General features: G+C 41.5%; 1 protein-coding gene across 2 annotated transcripts in view; it reads left to right on the top strand.

Moving 5' to 3' along the window:
* The first annotated feature begins 507 nt into the window (after nucleotides 1-507).
* Nucleotides 508-17,684, top strand: part of stxbp6 (syntaxin binding protein 6 (amisyn)) — a 188,510-nt gene continuing 171,333 nt past the window's right edge. For both annotated transcript variants that reach the window (XM_080203169.1, XM_080203168.1), the window contains exon 1: nucleotides 508-746. The gene's annotated coding sequence lies outside the window, so the exon portion shown is untranslated. The remainder of the gene's footprint in view (nucleotides 747-17,684) is intronic.

Genomic DNA, 17,684 nt, shown 5'->3' with positions numbered 1-17,684 from the left:
GGAGGGCACGTGGGTCCGGGCGGTGGGTGCCTCCGCAGTGTGGGGCAAAGTGGAGCCGAGGGCGGGGACCTGGGCGGGGCCGTGGGGCGGGGCCGGGGGGGCAAGGGCCTGGGCCTGGGCCGGGCCGGGGGCGGGGGACTGGGTGGAGCCGGGGTGGAGCCCGGGGTGGGGTCTGGGCCAGCGTTGTGGGCGGGGTCCTGTGGTGGGGCCATGTGCCGTGGGCGGTGCTCTGGGTGGAGCCGGGGGCGGGCCGCTGAGCGGGGGGCGGGGCCGAGGCCGGGATCCTGGGTGGAGCCGGGGGCGGGCGGCTGAGCGGGGGCGGGGCCGGCTCCGGGGGCGGGGCCGGCACCCAGGGCGGGATCCTGGGTGGAGCCAGGGGCGGGTCCTGAGCGGGGGGGCGGGTCCGGGTCCTGGGGCGGGATCCTGTGGCGGAGCCGGGGGTGGGTCCCTGAGCGGGGGGCGGGGTCCTGGGTGGAGCCGGGGGCGGGTCCGGCTCCCGGGGCGGGGCCGCTCCGCTGGGCTGGCAGTTGCTGACAGTCGGCAGCAGCCCGGGTTCCGGAGAGCAGCCCGAGCTGAGGGGGAGTTGGTGAGGAGTTTAACCCGGAGGGTCTGTGAGTGAAGCGGGTGATGTGAGGATCGTGCCGCCGTGTGTGTGTGAGGGAGGGAGCGAGCGGGAGACGGCTGGAGGGAGCCGGCCGCCGCTTCAGCACCTCCACAGGAGCGGCAAAGTTGGTGAGAAGAGGCGGGTAAGTGAGGCAGCGATTGTCCCCCTCAGCACTGCCCAAAACTGACAGACAATTCAAACCACCGCCCCCCCGCCCCGGCCTGGAAACAAACTGAAAATATACCCGGCAATTAAACAGGAGGAAAGGCAAATTTAAAATTAAACAGCCAGAAGAAATTTTGAAAAATCCTTTTTAAAAAAAATCCAGGAATAAAACAACAAGAAGAACAAATTTAGAATTAAACAGCAGGAAAACCAAAATAAAAAAAATAAATTTAAATGTATAAAGATCAAGAAAAAACAAACTGAAAGTGTTCCTAAAACATGCCCAGGGTTATTGACAAAACAAACATTAACCAGCCAGGTAAATGTGTGCAGTTTCAGCAGTCAGTTTCCAACTGGAGTTTGTCTCTGTTGGGGAAATGTGTCCTTCCTGTTCCCTCCCCCCGCCCCCAAAACTTCTGTTTATAAGGTTTATTTTCCCGACTTTTTTTTAATAAATATTTTTTCCAGTTAATAACACTGAGTAAATTGCCTTTTCCAGTGCCTGAGGAGAACTTGCATGCCAAGGATTCTTCTCGTACACAAGGCACTCACTCATTCTCTCTCACTCCCTGCAAAAAGACAGCAAATCTCTCAAGTTTCCTCAATCATTTTCATTGCTATCTCAGTCCACACTTCAAGGCAAAAACTGGCGAACTAATCATCAAAATCAAATTTATTTTATCCCCTGCGAAGCTAAAACTCTTTGGAAAACACTATATGTCACCACGCACAGTCACTTAAATATATGTAGGTTTTGTTTTAATATAATCTTATGCATTCTTATCATTATTAATTCTGAATTGTAATTCCAACTCAACAGCTTTATTTCCTTAACTTATTTTACTCTTCCTTAAAGTTACAAAGCCGATGTTCGAAGTGTATCTGGCAAATCCAAATCTATTCCATGCTTGCTTCAAAAATCAAATTCCAATTGAATCCAATTCATGGACCCCGCAAGAGAGGGATAAACAAGATCCAAACTGATAAGATAACGCATCACATCCTATTTTGGGTTTGACCTGATGCTTGATCTTAGCCCTAAGGCTCGAGAAACTTTAACCTGGTGTTGTGAGACTTCTTATTGAGAAACTGAACAGCCTTTCCTTCTCGCCTGGGCTGAGAATTTTCTGTTCTCAGCACTGAGCTCACAAGATTAGTGGAGTTGATGTTTCTGCTGTTTGAGGGAGCTGAACTGCTCGTCAGAGGCTGAAATAGATTGACAGCAAAATGGATGTTAAATTCATTTCAATCGAAGTTGTTGGCAATGAAATGTCCTCATCATAAATAATTTAGAAGTTGCAAGACTGGCAGTATGATGGAGTTGTTTGAATCAACCTATTTAACATCTGTTAGCATATTATAAACTTAACTTTGACCCTGTGGGGCTGTTAAAATTTAATCCAGTTTTTTTGATTAGTTCCTTTTACAGCATATCAGAAATCTGGCTTCCTTCACATTAGTCACTTTTTCATTGTGATTTGTTGTTTTTGATGGACAAATAGCTTTTGAGATGAAAGATTGATCTTTTGCCAAAAGTGCACATTTTAATTAAATTGCTAATTTGACGTTTGTATCAAACTGCACCAGTGATTTGAAAGTAGTTGCTCAGTGACTGTAGCATCTTGTCTATAAGACAAATGGTCGTACCAGCAAAGTGTGAAGCCTTATACACTCGTACATTTGGTGCAGCTTTTTAAAGTACAGGACTGACTAGTCATACCAGATTGGTTAACTTGCCTATGTTCAGCTGGTATATGCAAATAAAAATGACAAGTTTATTGCCTACTTAGAAAATGTTTTAATAGGCATAGTGTACAATAATTTCTTTATTGGTTGACTGTTCCCTCTCATGTGACAAATGTCACTAGTACTTATGCAGTTTGATGCTAGGTGTATAACATTACTGTGAGGTAGGATATTATTGTAATGTAAGCATTAGTATCGGAGCTGTGCTAACTTGTTTATCCAACAATGAATAGTTTGTCAGCAAGAATGTCAGGTGACACAGTGGTTAGCACTGTTGCCTCACAGTGCCAGGGACCTGGGTTCAGTTCTGGCCTTGGGTCACTGTATGGAGGTTGCACATTCGCCCTGTGTCTGAGAGTTTCTTCTGGATGCTCCAGTCTCTTCCCACAGACTAAAGATGTGCAGGTTTGGCGAATTGGCCATGCCAAATTGCCTGTTTGTGTCCCAAGGCATCTAGATTAGATGGATTAGCCATGGTAAATGTGAGGTTACGGGGATTGGGTGGGAAGGAAAAGCCTGGCTTAAATACCAAGTTGGTGCAGACTTGACAGGCTGAATGGTTGCCTCCTGTACTGTAGAGATGATATAATTTTATGATTTCTATGAATGAAAGTCTTTATGGGGTTGATATAGCCACTTGAAGGAAACCTATGGAGTAAGTTCCAATTTTAGTTATTGCAAAAAAAATTAATTTGATTGAAAAGACTCTTTCTTCCACTTGGGTGCAGTGCTCGAGAGTGTCATATCTTGTCTTTTTCCCAGTTCAGTGAGCTGATATTATTCAAGATGATTTTGTCCAGTAACTTTGAGTCATGACTGGATGTGGCCTGGTATACGTTTGTTTGAAGTTTATTTCAACGTCAATAACAGATGCCTTAAAAATCTTCCATTTTGCATATGTACTAAACTACTTCCTAAAGCTATCTAAAATGACTGGGAGCAATTTCAACTCCTGCTATGTGGAGCTTCCTTCTGATTTCCTTTATGATGTAATGTTAAATTTGACTTGAAGCAGAGTTGGGAAATAGTTTGTCAACTTAGCTAATACCTTTGGAAAACATTGGTTGATTTCAGCATACAGCTGTTTCAAGATGAGCTTCATGGAAATATTGTGTGAAAAACAAACAAACTTGTATTCAACATTGTTTATTTTAATCCATTCTTATTTGGAAAATGGTTGTTGGTGAATGTTCAGAATGTTTATGCCTGAAAGCTTGGTATGTGCGCGGCCTGAAAGCTTGGTGTGTGTGCGTTCTGAAAATAAGAGTGATATATGGTTATTTCTTCCCTTAAGTTAGTTTTAAAAATTATGCCATGTGTATAATTAGTCATTGAAGTTCAAACACTACGGATATTGTTAAATATAACGTCCTTTGACTTGCTTGAAGCAATCTGCTGCAGTCAGATTTTTAGATAGCTGTACACTTTGCTGTCTGTGCTTCCATCCTTATTTTCACAATGCCTCTTTATTTGTTCGTGGGGTGTGGACGTTGCTGCTAAGGCCGGCATTTTTTGCTCATTCCTAGTTGCCTTTGAACGTGCTGGTTTGTTATGGCCAATTCAGAGGGCACTTAAGAATCAATCACACTGCTTTGGATCTGAAGTCACATATAAGCAAGACCTGGTAAAGATGGCAAATTGTCTTCCTTGAAGGTCAGTGACATCAGTGAACCAGTTGGGTTTTTATGGCAATCTAATGGTTTAATAGGTGCTATTACAGATACTAGTTTTTATTACAGATTTATTTAACTAACTGAATTTAAATTCCCTTGCTGCATTGGTGGGATTTCAGTTAGTATCTCTGCATTATTATCCAGGTCTAAAACCCTCACCTTTACAGTATAAATCTCATCCTATTTACTTTCTCATTGGCTCTCTTCTCGCCCCACAGATCTGTTGAGAGTTTCCAGCATTTTCTGCTTTTGTTTCAGACTCCAGCATCTGCAGTATTTTGTTTTATCTCTGGAATTCTAGTCTAGTGACATAACCACAATGCAACTGTACCTGTGCTATTAGCTCAGTTAATGTTCACAAAACGTGACTAAAAATAAGCTAGGATTTGACCATCAAAATTGCACATGTTTCAGTTTATTTTGATAAGTTGTTTTACCCTTTTTTCTGTTAGTTTGGATTTGGCCAGATGTGAAGAGTGAGTAACAAAAGAAATTCTGTAATCTATTTCAGGTTTCTATAGTATGGTAGAACCTGCCTTGTGGACTCTAAGATTGATATTTATGATTGGACCGTACCAATCAGGATTATTTCAGGGTTCTTCTATTTTCATTTAGTTGGGGAGAGCCATGTGGGAGTTTTGAAACCAAGTGGGGCCCATTTAAAATGCCACTGGTTTATGATGGCACCAATTTCCTTTTTTTTTAAACCCCAAATCAAATTTCACTGTCAATATATTGGATCATAGGGTTACAGCTGGAGTTTTGGAGATGATGGTCTTCAATTTTTCTGATTTCTCCACAAAGATAGAAAGCAGGGTTCTTGCCTGTCAGATACCGTAGCATGATTCTTCACTAATCGAAGCCGCTGGATTATAATCTTTGCATATGTCGGTCCATTCCTTTTGCGCAAGATGGTGGAATTTTTACTTGTTTCTGGCGTTTGTTTGTTGCAGTTCTGCTCTGTGAAAACTGTAAATGTATTGTCAGTGTTCTGGATTTTGCAGTGGTGGTGGTGATGAGACTCTGTTCACCATCATTACTCCACTGCAAGTGGCATCAACTTCTGGGGTCCACTCTTCCACAAATAATGCAGAAATCCAGAAAGTTGCTGTCAGTGTTTCTAGGTTGCTCCAGAGGGCGCGCTGTTGAGGCACTTCCAGACTGCAGTATCGAATAGACATTGTAATACTGTACTGAAAGAAGGAGGCAGTGTGAGAAGTAAGCACAGGCAGGGATAGATGTGGGTAGGGCCCTATGAATTATTTCATTTTGAGTATGCTTCAGAGGGATTGGATCTTTAAATGTGAATGATGCAAGGAATGACAATTTTCTTTGGTTTTGGGAATTCTTTTTCTTTTCTGCAGTGGCTTTTATAATAACCCATAGTTTCTGCTTTGTACTGCTTGCTTGAGATGGATGTCATCAGGGTTCTGTGAAATGCACCATTTTTCTAGATTGTTTTATGTGAATTTGTATTGCCGACTATTTCTGAAAGTACTTTCTTACAGTTCCCTGTTCTTTTAAACTGTTATTGATGGACAGGTAAGAAATCTATCACCGTGAGACAACAAAAGTTGAAGACTTCTTAGTAAATGGATTTTTAAACTTTAATACTGGGTTGGATGGGGTGAACCTTGGGCTTAGTGGGTTTTGAATCAAATGGTGAAGGGTTTTAAGTCTCACTTCAGACTGCTCTCATGCACAAAATGAGAATATCTTTCTAAATAGCTAGCAGCTGTCCAATGTGGTACTCAAATCTGATGCTCATTGGCCACAGCTGTTGTCCTACGTCTGAGTCCAAAAAACTGAGTTCGGATGGGAATATTCTTGTGGCAAACCAGCATTTTGTTATCTGTGTGAAGACAGAATTGAGCTCACATTTTGAAGTCAGCGTGATTCTTCACAGGAGCTCTGATGAAGAGTCATCCAGACCTGAAACATTAACTCTATTCTCTCTCCACATAGATGCTGTCAGACCTGCTGAGACTTTTCAGCATTTTCTGTTTTTGTTTCAGATTCCAGCATCTGCAGTAATTTGCTTTGACTTGTTTTCTCTGCTTTAAAAAAATTGCGAGAATTGTTTTATTGTTTAATTTGAAATACTTCTAAATATTGTAATTTTTGAGAGAGAGAATTATATTTGGGAGCAGAAAGGATTAACCTTTCTTAAACTATGGATACTGCTTGTTTTACTGCATGTTGCATCTGTCGGCTTCTTATTGTTCAAATTCCAGCAGAATTGCTGATTGAATACACAATATGCTTATGGTTGAAGTAATCTGTTTAGCATAAATTATCTTTGATCATATAAAATGCTTAAATATGCAACCATGGCTTTTTATTCATCACCTGTGGTTCAATTAATGTGTGATGCACAGGCTTTTTACTGTCTGTAGAGTTTGCAAAATACAGAATGTATTAGTGCAAGTATTTGAGGAATCGTTGAGCTATTTATGAAATAGAGCTTCATTTGCATTTTGAGCCTAATGTATGAAAATGCATCATCAACCAGTGCTCCGTAATTAGGTGGTCTGACAATTGATGGGGGAACTAAGGAAAATGACTGGAGCAGGAAGTTAATATTCTAAATGTTAAAAAACAGTTTTAATTGGTGATTCTATCAAGCCAATGACAAGTAAAGGGTACTCGGTCGTGCATGCCTTCATGAAAAATTAAAACAAATTCATAAATGTACAACTCCATGCTGCTTCAATTCTCAGCCTTTTGGCTGAGATCAAGTGTAGTATCGACATGCTGTGCTTGGTTGAAGTCATTAGGTTACATTTTAGCTTCATTTGAAGCAATTTGTAAAAGTGGCGTCTCGGCCTTTGGCTAAGATGCAAATAAGATCAAGCTTTGGAGGGGATGCAATGCGTACCCCAATCGGCTTGGACCATGTAGATCAAGCCCAAGGCAGGAGGTGAGAGCCCTGTCTTGTTGGCGTGGATCGGGAATGTCTCAACCTGTTGAGACTCTGAATAGGACTTGATTGAATTGGGTGGGAGTGGAGGGAAAATTTTCAGACTGGAGGCCAGTTACTAGCGGTGTACCACAGGGATCAGTGCTGGGTCCTCTGCTACTTGTGATTTTTATCAATGACTTGAAAGAGGGGCTGGAGAGTGGGTTAGTAAATTTGCTGATGACACCAAGATTGGTGTAGTGGATGAGGTGGAGGGCTCTTGCAGGCTGCAAAGAGACATTGATAGGATGCAGAGCTGGGCAGAAAAGTGACAGATGGAGTTTAACCCAGATAAGTGCTAAGTGATTCATTTTGGTAGGACAAACTTGAATGTGGATTACAGGGTCAACGGCAGGGTTCTGAGGAATGTGGAGGAACAGAGAGATCTTGGGGTTCATATCCACAGAACTCCTGAAGGTTGCCACTCAAGTGGATAGGGCCGTGAAAGCTTATAGTGTGTTAGTGTTTATTAACAGGAGGTTTGAGTTTAAGAGCCATGGGGTTATGCTGCAACTATACAGGACCTTGGTGAGACCACGTTTGGAATATTATTATTATATTATTGGAATACTATGTAATATTATTGCAGTTCTGGTCACCTCATTATAAGAAAGATGTGGAAGCATTGGAGAGAATGCAGAGAAGATTTACCAGGATGCTACCTAGTCTGGAGGGTAGGTCTTATGAGGACTGGGGCTTTTCTCTTTAGAGTAGAGGAGGATGAGAGGCGACTCAATAGATGTTTATAAGAGGGGGATAGGTAATCTCTGTACATCCACTCTATTTCCTCAGGTGAATGTAGCTGTTACCAGGGGGCATAACTATAAGGTTCATGGTGGGAGATGTAGGAGGGATGTCCGAGGTAGGTTCTTTACTCAGAGTGGTTGAGGTGTGGAATGCACTGCCTGCTGTGATAGTGGAATCGGACACTTTAGGAACTTTCAAGCAGTTGTTGGATAGGCACATGGAGCACGCCAGAATGGTAGGGAGTGGGATAGCTTGATCTTGAGTTTGGACATAGCTCGGCACAACATCGAGGGCCGAAGGGCCTGTACTGTGCTGTATTGTTCTGTGTTCTATGAATTGGAGTAAAAACAAAAAAAAAGACTGAAGCTAATAAGTGAAAACCTTCTCTTGTATGTCGAGGCTGCACACCAACATTGTATCGCAGAATCTCTTGCTTGTCCACTCGCCCCTCCCCTGTCCCAGCTCCATCACCTTTGGGATCTGTTCTTTGAATTCTGACCCTCTTTGCTGTCTCTTTCCTACCTTTGAATCTATCTTTTCAGCTGACTGTGTCCATTATTTTCTAAAGCATCTTAGAATGTTTTTCTCTACATAAAGGGAGGAGAAACCTCTTTACCTAGAGTGTAATCAGAATGTGGAGCTTGTTACCTTTATGGCGTAGTGCAGGCGAGTAGTATAGGTACGTTTAAGGGAATGTTAGATGAGTGTACGAGGGAGGGGGAAGTAGGAGAATATGCTGATGTTCGTGTAAAGTAAGGTGTGAGGAGGCTTGTACACCAGCAGTAACAAAAGCTATTGGGACATCGAAGTTCCAGTGATTTGTGGTTCTAGACAGTAATCATCCAAAGAAAGTCTCATTACTCTGTTAATCAATGAAATCAATGCTAGGTAGGCAGAGATATCAGCCTTCATGTGCCTCTTGATTTCTCTGGTTGGATGCCCTATTGCAGGCAGAACTATGCCAGGCTTTCGTCACAGTAAGAAGTCTTCACAACAAGATGTTAAAGTCCAACAGGTTTATTTGACAACTCAAGCTTTTGGAGTCTTGCTCCTTCATTAGGTGAGTGAGGACTTGTGTTCACAAACAGGGAATATATGGACACAAACTCAATTTACAAGAAAATGGTTGGAATGCAAGTCTGTGAACACAAATCCTCACTCTCCTAATGAAGAGGTGAGACTCCGAAAGCTTGTGCTATCAAATAAACCTGTTGGACTTAACCTGGTGTTTGTGAGACTTCTTACTGTGCTTACCTCAGTCCAACGCCGGCATTTCCACATCAAGGTTTTTGACAACCAGGCATGGTGAATAACTCAAGTGCAATTAGCAAAATCAAGAATGGAGAAGTTGAATGATATTACCAAAATCAGGGAGGTTACAGAAATGCAATGGTATTCACCTATGCAGGAAGACTGAAGGGAAAACAAGAACAGTGCTGGAACTACCATCATGTTCTTGTTTAATATGATTCTTGCTAATCAGAGTATGGGAGAGCCCCATTTTTGTCCCAATCAGTCCCATCCTGTGGTACTTGGATTCAGTGGTTCACAGGCCTCAATAACAGACATTGTCTGTTGCCATTCAGTACCTCTGTGATGTAAAAATCAGATGAAATTCTGCCTCACTTATGGCAAATCAGGCTGTATGTTTTGTCATAGTGCTGACTTGCTGTTCAAACTCAGTGCCCAAAGTGAGTTATTGAGTTCTTCTCTTCCAGCTGTTGGGGCTGAATATTCTATTGTGCTGTCCTATGTAATATGTGTCCTATGTAATTGTAGGCATCCTATGCTTTTACAAGTACAACTCCAATTAGTCGTCATGTACATCATTCCCTGAGCAAGGATGTTGGGCAAAGATGATCCATTCTGTATATTAAGAATTATCGTCAGATGACATAAAACATGTTTTGTCAAATCTCTAATCTGATTTAAAATAAGAGGACACATTAGGAATTTGAGGGATTTATGTACATGATAAACCTGGAGGTAGCAACACAGCCTTATTGATAGTAAATACTGGAATATATTATTAGATCCTTACATCAGAAATTAAACCTTTAGTTTTGGATCCTGTCTTCCCTTTGTAAGTCTTGGTTTTAACACATCAAAAGTGAAGAAACAAAACTGCCTTATCGCAGAGTATTAGCACGTTTTTTAATAGATAATCTGGTAATCTAATCTTGCTAATTTGCTTCACTATCAGTGCTCCACCCCTGTGTTATAATAACAGACTGCAGATTTATACAGTTTGCTTTGTTCCATACTATGCTATTTTAATGTTGAGCATACAACACATGAACAACCGAATGACACTTTGAACATCTTTTGCTTTAAACCCACCCAGTGAACGAGACAGCAATAAATCTAATCTACCAACATGGGTGTTCTAGGTTACTGTAAACATCCTTGATTTGATAAGGTCATTCAGATCCTGTTGGAGACAGCTGGCAGCAATTCAACAAAACACTGAAATTCATACAGTATTTTTTGAATTTACATCAGTCATTGGGAAGTTGAGAATCCAAGCAGCTTTGCTGATTGTGTGAATGTTAAATCCTTTCTATAGCTATGGAGCATGTTAGGTTTTGCACGTTGGAATATAATAGCATTTTGATGTTCCTGTATTCACCAGATGCTGACCTTTATGTCAAGAAATTTTTTTTGTATAATGTATTCTGGATTCCAAACAGTGCAATGTATCAACTTTGCTAAAGGAAAAGCGAGATTCCATTGATGACAAATCATTGTTATAGCTCATCTCTCACTGGCTATAAACCATTTCTTCTTGAACAAGCTGCAACTTTGCAATGTTAGGAAACTTTTACAATAGTGTGTGCCTCATTACAATTCTGTTAGGATTTGAAAGGCCTTGTTGTGAAATTGTTGTCTGCTACACCCTTCCATCTACCCAGATGATGGACACAGCAAATCCAGACCATTGGGGGTGGGGCAGCTTCACATTGTGCATTTTTTGCTGATAGTTGAATAAATCAATCTGAGAGAGGCAGATTCTGTTGCAAGCGCTGTATACTAAGTGGTTCTCGGGCGTAGCAGGTTGTTTTTCGTGCTAACACTGAAGTTGCTATCTGTTCATACTGGGTATTGGTTTAATATCACTTCTTGGCCTTTTGGCTAAGATCAGCCATAGTATCGCTTCAAGCCCAAAATGGGGGGGCAATCCCTCATCGTATCAGCTTGGACCTTGTTTTGTGCCTCTTGTGGCGACCTTGAATTGGATTCAGTTGGATTTGAATTTGGCTTTTGGAGCAAGCATGGAATGGATTTAGGCTTCTGGGTGTTGCCTTTCTAATTTTAAGAATGGAGTACAAAAAATTTTTAAAAATTGGGTTTGATAATGGACTTGTGATAGCCTGTTGACCAATTGTACTTAAGTGGTAGCAGGGCAACACGCACTGTGTGGCTGACTTGTCAAAAGAAAGAAAACCTAAAACCTGAAATTTCCCAACATTTTGTGTTTTTGTTTCTGGTTCCAGCAGTGTTTTGCTTTTATCTGAAGGTTTTTGCTACTTTTGACCTTGATAATTGTGTAGGTATTTGAGAATCTAAAGTGCAAAAACAATAAATAAGGAATGTTATTTTCACATCACTTTGGCAATTGATGCTAGTGATCAGTTGGTTAGCGAAGCTTGAAATTTAAAGTATTGTTTCCTTTTTTTTAGTTTATTTATTGTGTCACAAGTAATGAAGTTACTGTGAAAAATCCACTCGTTGCCACTCTTGGGCACCTGTTAGGGTACACTGAGGGAGAATTTAGCATGGCCATTGCACCTAACCAGCACCTTTCGGACTGTAGGAGGAAACCGGACCACTTGGAGGAAACCTGTGCAGACATGGGGGGAGCGTGCAGACAGTGACCCAAACTGGCAATCAAACCTGGGTCCTTGGCGCTCTGAGGCAGCAGTGCTAACCACCATGCCACCCACAGTAAAGCAGAGATTCAGTTACAAATGTGTGCAAATTATGTGCTGATGGTGGCATTAATATTAGTTTTGTGTAAAGCTTTGTTTAAATGAGGAACCAGCCCAAGATCTGCAATACCTAGACTTTCGGCCAATACTGGCAGTCCACGCTGGGGCCAAATCTGCCTCGTAATTTGTGCTTTGATCTCCTGTGGAGTACATTCTCTACTATGCATTCCAAACCTAACCAGTTAATGTGCATAACAGAGCATAGGCTGTTCTGAGCACGTAGTAGTTCTGTGCTGTAATCGGACACATTTTGCACAAGATGGAAATAGGATTGTCTGTTTAGAATGCTTTATGGCCAGGTAACTGTCTGAAGAATTGGTATAAAGCAATGTGATCCAATTAGTATGGGAATCATAATTTGGACGCCAAGATTTGATACAAAAACATTGTGGTGTCTTGCCTGCAATAGGATGAGTGGAATCTCACTTAGTTCTGGGCTGCCACCAGGCAGGTAATCGGAGAGAATGAAAAGTAAGTTATGAGCTGATCCTCGCAGATGCAAATGGTGGATCAGAAAACTGTGGAGCGCGATAGTCAATGAGGGGGAGAAAAAGTTGTGGTTTTTAAAGTCAATTCACAAAAAGAAAAAGAAGAAAAAAATGTAATTTCACGGTTCTGACCTTGGTCAGAAAAATGTGAGGCAGGTATCAAATTGCTGAATTTGAAATCTGGGACAAGGATGTCACATTTCAGTCCTGATGCATCAAGAAGCAATGAGATCATCAGGTCCTTATTACGGAAGTTCTCCATTGATAGAATAATTATCTGTTAGCTACAAGTTTAATACAAATGTTTTTGGAATTAAGTTGAGTAAATTTCTTTTTGGGGAATAGAGGACTGTGTTAGCATGTTGACCTTTCACCTTATGGAACAATGAGGTGAGTCCAAGCTGACCCCAGTTGAAAGTCATCCCATTTCTATCTGAAACAAAGCTTGTGCAATTTTCACCAGTTTTATATGGGTGCACAAAAAAGATATTCACACGATGACGCAATAGGTTCAGAGCCAAATGGTTGAGACCTACACTTTTGTTAGCAAAGAATAAAGAGTTCTTCGTGGGGCTTAAATTATCTGTCAATTTTCATTCTGTCAATTCTAGGATGTTAGGCCAGAAAATTGGTTTCTGTTCTTGTATTGAGCACTCCATTCTCAAAGTGCTGTAGTAATTTGCTACCTGTGTTTGGGGAAACTATGTTGTGATCCCAGGTACAAGACTACTTGGTGCTCACACCCTAACTATTTCTCACCTATTCTATAACTAGTGGTTCTATTCTCCCTTCCCCCTCTCCCTCCAAACCTAAGACATATCTGCTTCAAGTTTGGCATGGGCTGAAATTTCTTTAAAAGTTAATTTGGGTGTTTTAAAAAAAAGCTCCCTGCTTTTGATTTTAAACTTGTTAAACAGCAATGCATGTGCATGGATGAACCTTGCCATGGCCACCCCAATGTTGAAAGTTCTGAGAATTTGGTGGTGAAATCTGATTGCATATACTGCTTGGGTTCTCCTGAACACTGCAGGTTGCTTGGCCCTGTTAGATGTGAGCTAGTTCAGTAGTGATCAACTTGGCTTTTAAAACCTGCCTCTGAGTTTCTTCTATGAACCCTCTGCTCTTTCAATCTCTGATATTGTTTCATAATCCATTTTCAACCTTTGTGCTTGTGGTACTTGCTATTTAATACTGCAGTTATGCATGGATGTGTAAAATTTGTACTCCTGGAGCACACAAGTGCACTGCTATTAATAGGAGGTTTATAGTTCATTAATTAAAATGATGTTCCTGGGGTTACAGAACTCATAGCTTGTTTCTCTTGTCCAAAGTGCTTCCACTTTTTCCTAGTTTAATTTCAAGAGTTGTGATTTGGCTCTTTCAAGTCAGGCTGACTTTTCAGTGATATATTTTGGCTAAAATTCTGTTTTGTCATCAGGGTGATTCATACAAATGTTTTATATTAGTTGCTATGGTTTGAGAGTGAATAGAGGCAGGTGAGAAAATTTGGTAGGATTTTGTCACTAACCACAATGTATTGAAGTTGAGAAGTTCTGGCTGTGTAGCAAGGATTTTCTGGTATGTGATTCTTGGGAGCACTTCAAACAGGAAGTATTGTATGCATTAAGCAGCTGGTTTTGTGGTAATACCTGCAGTATGTTTATGTGGGCGACTATGTTGACTGATCAGTTCAGTGCACTGTTGTAAGTCCTATAACACTGAGTTTCTCTATGTTGAAGCAACTCCTAATTTCTGGGCCCTGATCCAGTCTTCACTTTTAAAGCTGGAGCTGATACTGGATAGAGCCTTGTCTGGATATTGTCTGCATTGGCGCCAAAGTGAAATGTTCTGTCCCCGAGTGACTGAGGAGATTTTGTGGCATAGTGGGCAATGTCTCTGCCTCTGAGCAAGAAGCTCAGGGTTCAAGTTTCACCCGAGGAATTGATAGCCAAGGAAGTTTCTTTATATCAGGGCCAAGCAGGCTGGTTATCAGCCTGTAAATCCTGCCAATGGCATGTAGTAAGAATGAGAGAGATTCCAGGTCAGACAAGCGATGGAAGAATCTGAAGCTTTGCCATCACTATCCATGGCTCTAGGCTACAGCGTGCATTTGAAAGTGTATGCTGCCGCAGCAACTCGGACTCCTTGGGAGAATTGTTGGCTGGACAGCCAGTGTAGGATCAGATTGGGGCCAGTAGGATTTTGATCCCAGTTCCAGCTGAGGTGGACTCTGGACTTCTCCACTTGTGGTGGAGATTGTGGTGCTGTGGGTCGACATACCTTTGGGCAGAGAACTTGAGCAGTGTAATTGACAGAGATTTTACAATAATCAATTAAAATAGCCATGATGTGGAGTTGCCAGCGTTGGACTGGGGTAAGCACAGTAAGTAGTCTCTCAACACCAGGTTAAAGTCCAACAGGTTTATTTGGTAGCATGAGCTTTCGGAACACTGCTCCTTTACCAGACACTCACCTGATGAAGGTGTGGTGTTCCGAAAGCTCATGTTACCAAATAAACCTGTTGGACTTTAGCCTGGTGTTATGAGACTATTTACTGCGGCTAAAATAGCTATTATTTGTGTAGCTGTAATTTAAAAGCTTAACTCAGTCAGTTGACAGCAATTTTCTTCCAAATGAAGTGCTAATTGTTGCCATAGCTGTGATGTGTAACTTTATTTACGTGAAAATATTGCAGATATGAAGGTGCAAAGTGAAAAGCTAATGATGAACTATTTTTACAGTTTGGGTGTTATTGTTTTGGAGTAATGATCCATTTCATTGTGGAAATGCAGCAGCAATTCAGTGCGTAGAGATCCAGATGAAAGGTTACCCATGAGGATGCTATCCTTAAAAGCATTCTGAAAAGGAATCTTGAAGACATTGTGATACTAGAGAAGGTATACAGTTATCGGAGAGAGGGTGAAGGGGTGATCTAACAGAGAGCGTTAAAATTTTGGATGGCTTTGATCAGATAGATATAGAGAAGATATTTTCACTTGTGGGGGAGAACCCCCACAAGACCTAGAATTTATTAATGTAAGGAATTTGGGAGACACCTTCACCTGCATATGACTTGAATGTGGCTTGGTTTGGGCAGATGACATGATGCATTTGACAGGAAGCTGGTGAGTGCATGAGGGGAAAAAGGAGGAGAAACGTATGCTGATTAGGGTGAGGTGAAGTAGGGTGGACTGAGGCTCAAATGGAGCCTAAACACTGGCATAGATCAGTTAGGCTGTATGATCTGCTTCTGTGCTGTAGATTCTGCGTAGTAATCTTCTAACATGTCACTTAATAGAAAAAGGCAGTTTAGTCCAAGTAGTCTGTGCGTTTCACTGTTGGATTGCCTTCGACTGCTGACGAAGCAACTTACTGGATTGTGTACCCACTGCTCTGAAGGATGGATAGAATTATAATTTGAAGTGCTAAAGTAGGTGTTTCAAATCTTTTCAGTTCTGAAACTGTAGAGTAAATGGAAGCTCTCAGTATTGCGATTAGTTTTTAGTGGTTAACGTGAGCACTTTGTAATCACGGAGGGGCACATTAACTGGAGCAGTGTGAATGATTGGCCGTTTGTTTCCTCTATTATCAAGGCCATTAATTTTTCTGGTGTCTGAGCAGCAACAACAGCTGGCATTTATGTAGTAAATTTAACATAGTAAAATGTTCCAAGGCGCTTTGCAGGAATGTTATCAGACATAACTTGACAGCAAGCCACATGAGATATTTTAGATGACCAAAAATGTTGGTCAGAGGTCGATTGCAAAGAGAGAGGCAGAAGCAGAGGTTTTCTTTAGGAAATTCCAGAGCTTAGGGTCTAGATAGTGGAAGATGATGGGGCAGAGGAAATCAGGGATGCATATGATGCCAGAATTTGAAGAAGGAGCAGTGCTTGGAAGGTTGTAGGGGCAGCAGCTTAGGATATGGATATGGAGGGCTGAGCATGTTTATATATGCTTCATACTTAATATAAAATAAAACCAGAAAATGCTGGAAATACCCAAGTCTAGCAGCATATGTGGAGGGCGCAACATTTTGAGTCTGTACGACTCCTTTAGAGCTTCTTTATATTTACTACAGGGGATTTGAGGAATATTTATGTTCTGGACATAAAATAATATGATCTTATCCATTTTCCGTGTAAACAAAATTCATTACTACTTTGTAAATCTCAGTGTAAGGCCCGTGGGCTGTGCTGGGAACCTGGTTCTATGATGCCACGTGTTGGATGTTTTGAATTGGGCTCAAGTAGCTGAGATTTGTAAGCAAGGGCCATCTGACATTGCCTAATCCACTTTTCTGGATCTAAGTTAATGCAAAAGGGTGTTTATAGAAAAGCATTTTGCTGTATTAATGTATAGTCTGTTTCTCACCTAATCTCTTGCATATGTAGCAGTTTTGTGTTTCTGAGGATCTGCTAGAATGGACATTAACATTCTGTTAGAATAAATGGGTGACACGGTGGCACAGTGGTTAGCACTGCTGCCTCACAGCCCCAGGTACTCAGGTTCAATTCCAGCCTCAGGTGATTGTCTGTGTGGAGTTTGTACATTCTGCCTGTGTCTGTGTGGGTTTTCTCGGGGTGCTCTGGCTTCCTCCCACAGTCCAAAGATGTGTGGGTTAGGTTAATTGGCCGTGCTAAATTGACCCTAGTGTCAAGGGGAGTAGCAGGGTAAATATGTGGGATTACGGGAATAGGGCCTGGGTGAGATTGTAGTCAGTGCAGACTCAATGAGCCAAATGGCATCCTTCTGCACTGTAGGGATTCTATGGATCCAGCCACCTTTTAAAGATCATTTTATACGATACGCAACCTCTTCATCGTATGCATTTTGCGAGATTCAGGGTCCAAGAAGCAACCATGTATTTTGAAAGTTGAGTGACATTACCAGCAGCTAAAATCCAACATAAAATGAGTTCTGAGGAAAGACTCGTCAATTTGAAATATTAACTTTTTGTTTCTCCCTGGGTGTTGCAAGATCTGTTGAGTGCTTCCAACATTTTCTGTTTTTTGTTCCCACATTTCAAGTATTTTGCATTAGTGCTAAACAGTGTAGCCTTTCCCTTCGTTCACATGGGGATAGTGACTCCTACGCCTTGATGAGATGTGTCTGCAGTGATGAGAAGCTTTACTTTTTATCCTAAACAGTGCTGAGATGGTTGCCCAGGTGCAGGCAGCTCTCTGCCTTGGTCAAGAGACCCGTTATTACGTGTAGCCTTAGATTGAAATTGTGATGGGTTATTTGACTGTAAACAAAAAGCAATATACTGCAGGTGTTGGAAATGTATCCTGAAATGGAATGTTGAGCTACA

Source organism: Carcharhinus amblyrhynchos, chromosome 14 (assembly GCF_965287045.1).
Source record: "Carcharhinus amblyrhynchos chromosome 14, sCarAmb.v2.hapA, whole genome shotgun sequence".
Lineage (NCBI taxonomy): Eukaryota > Metazoa > Chordata > Chondrichthyes > Carcharhiniformes > Carcharhinidae > Carcharhinus > Carcharhinus amblyrhynchos.
This window is presented reverse-complemented; position numbering and strand designations above follow the sequence as displayed.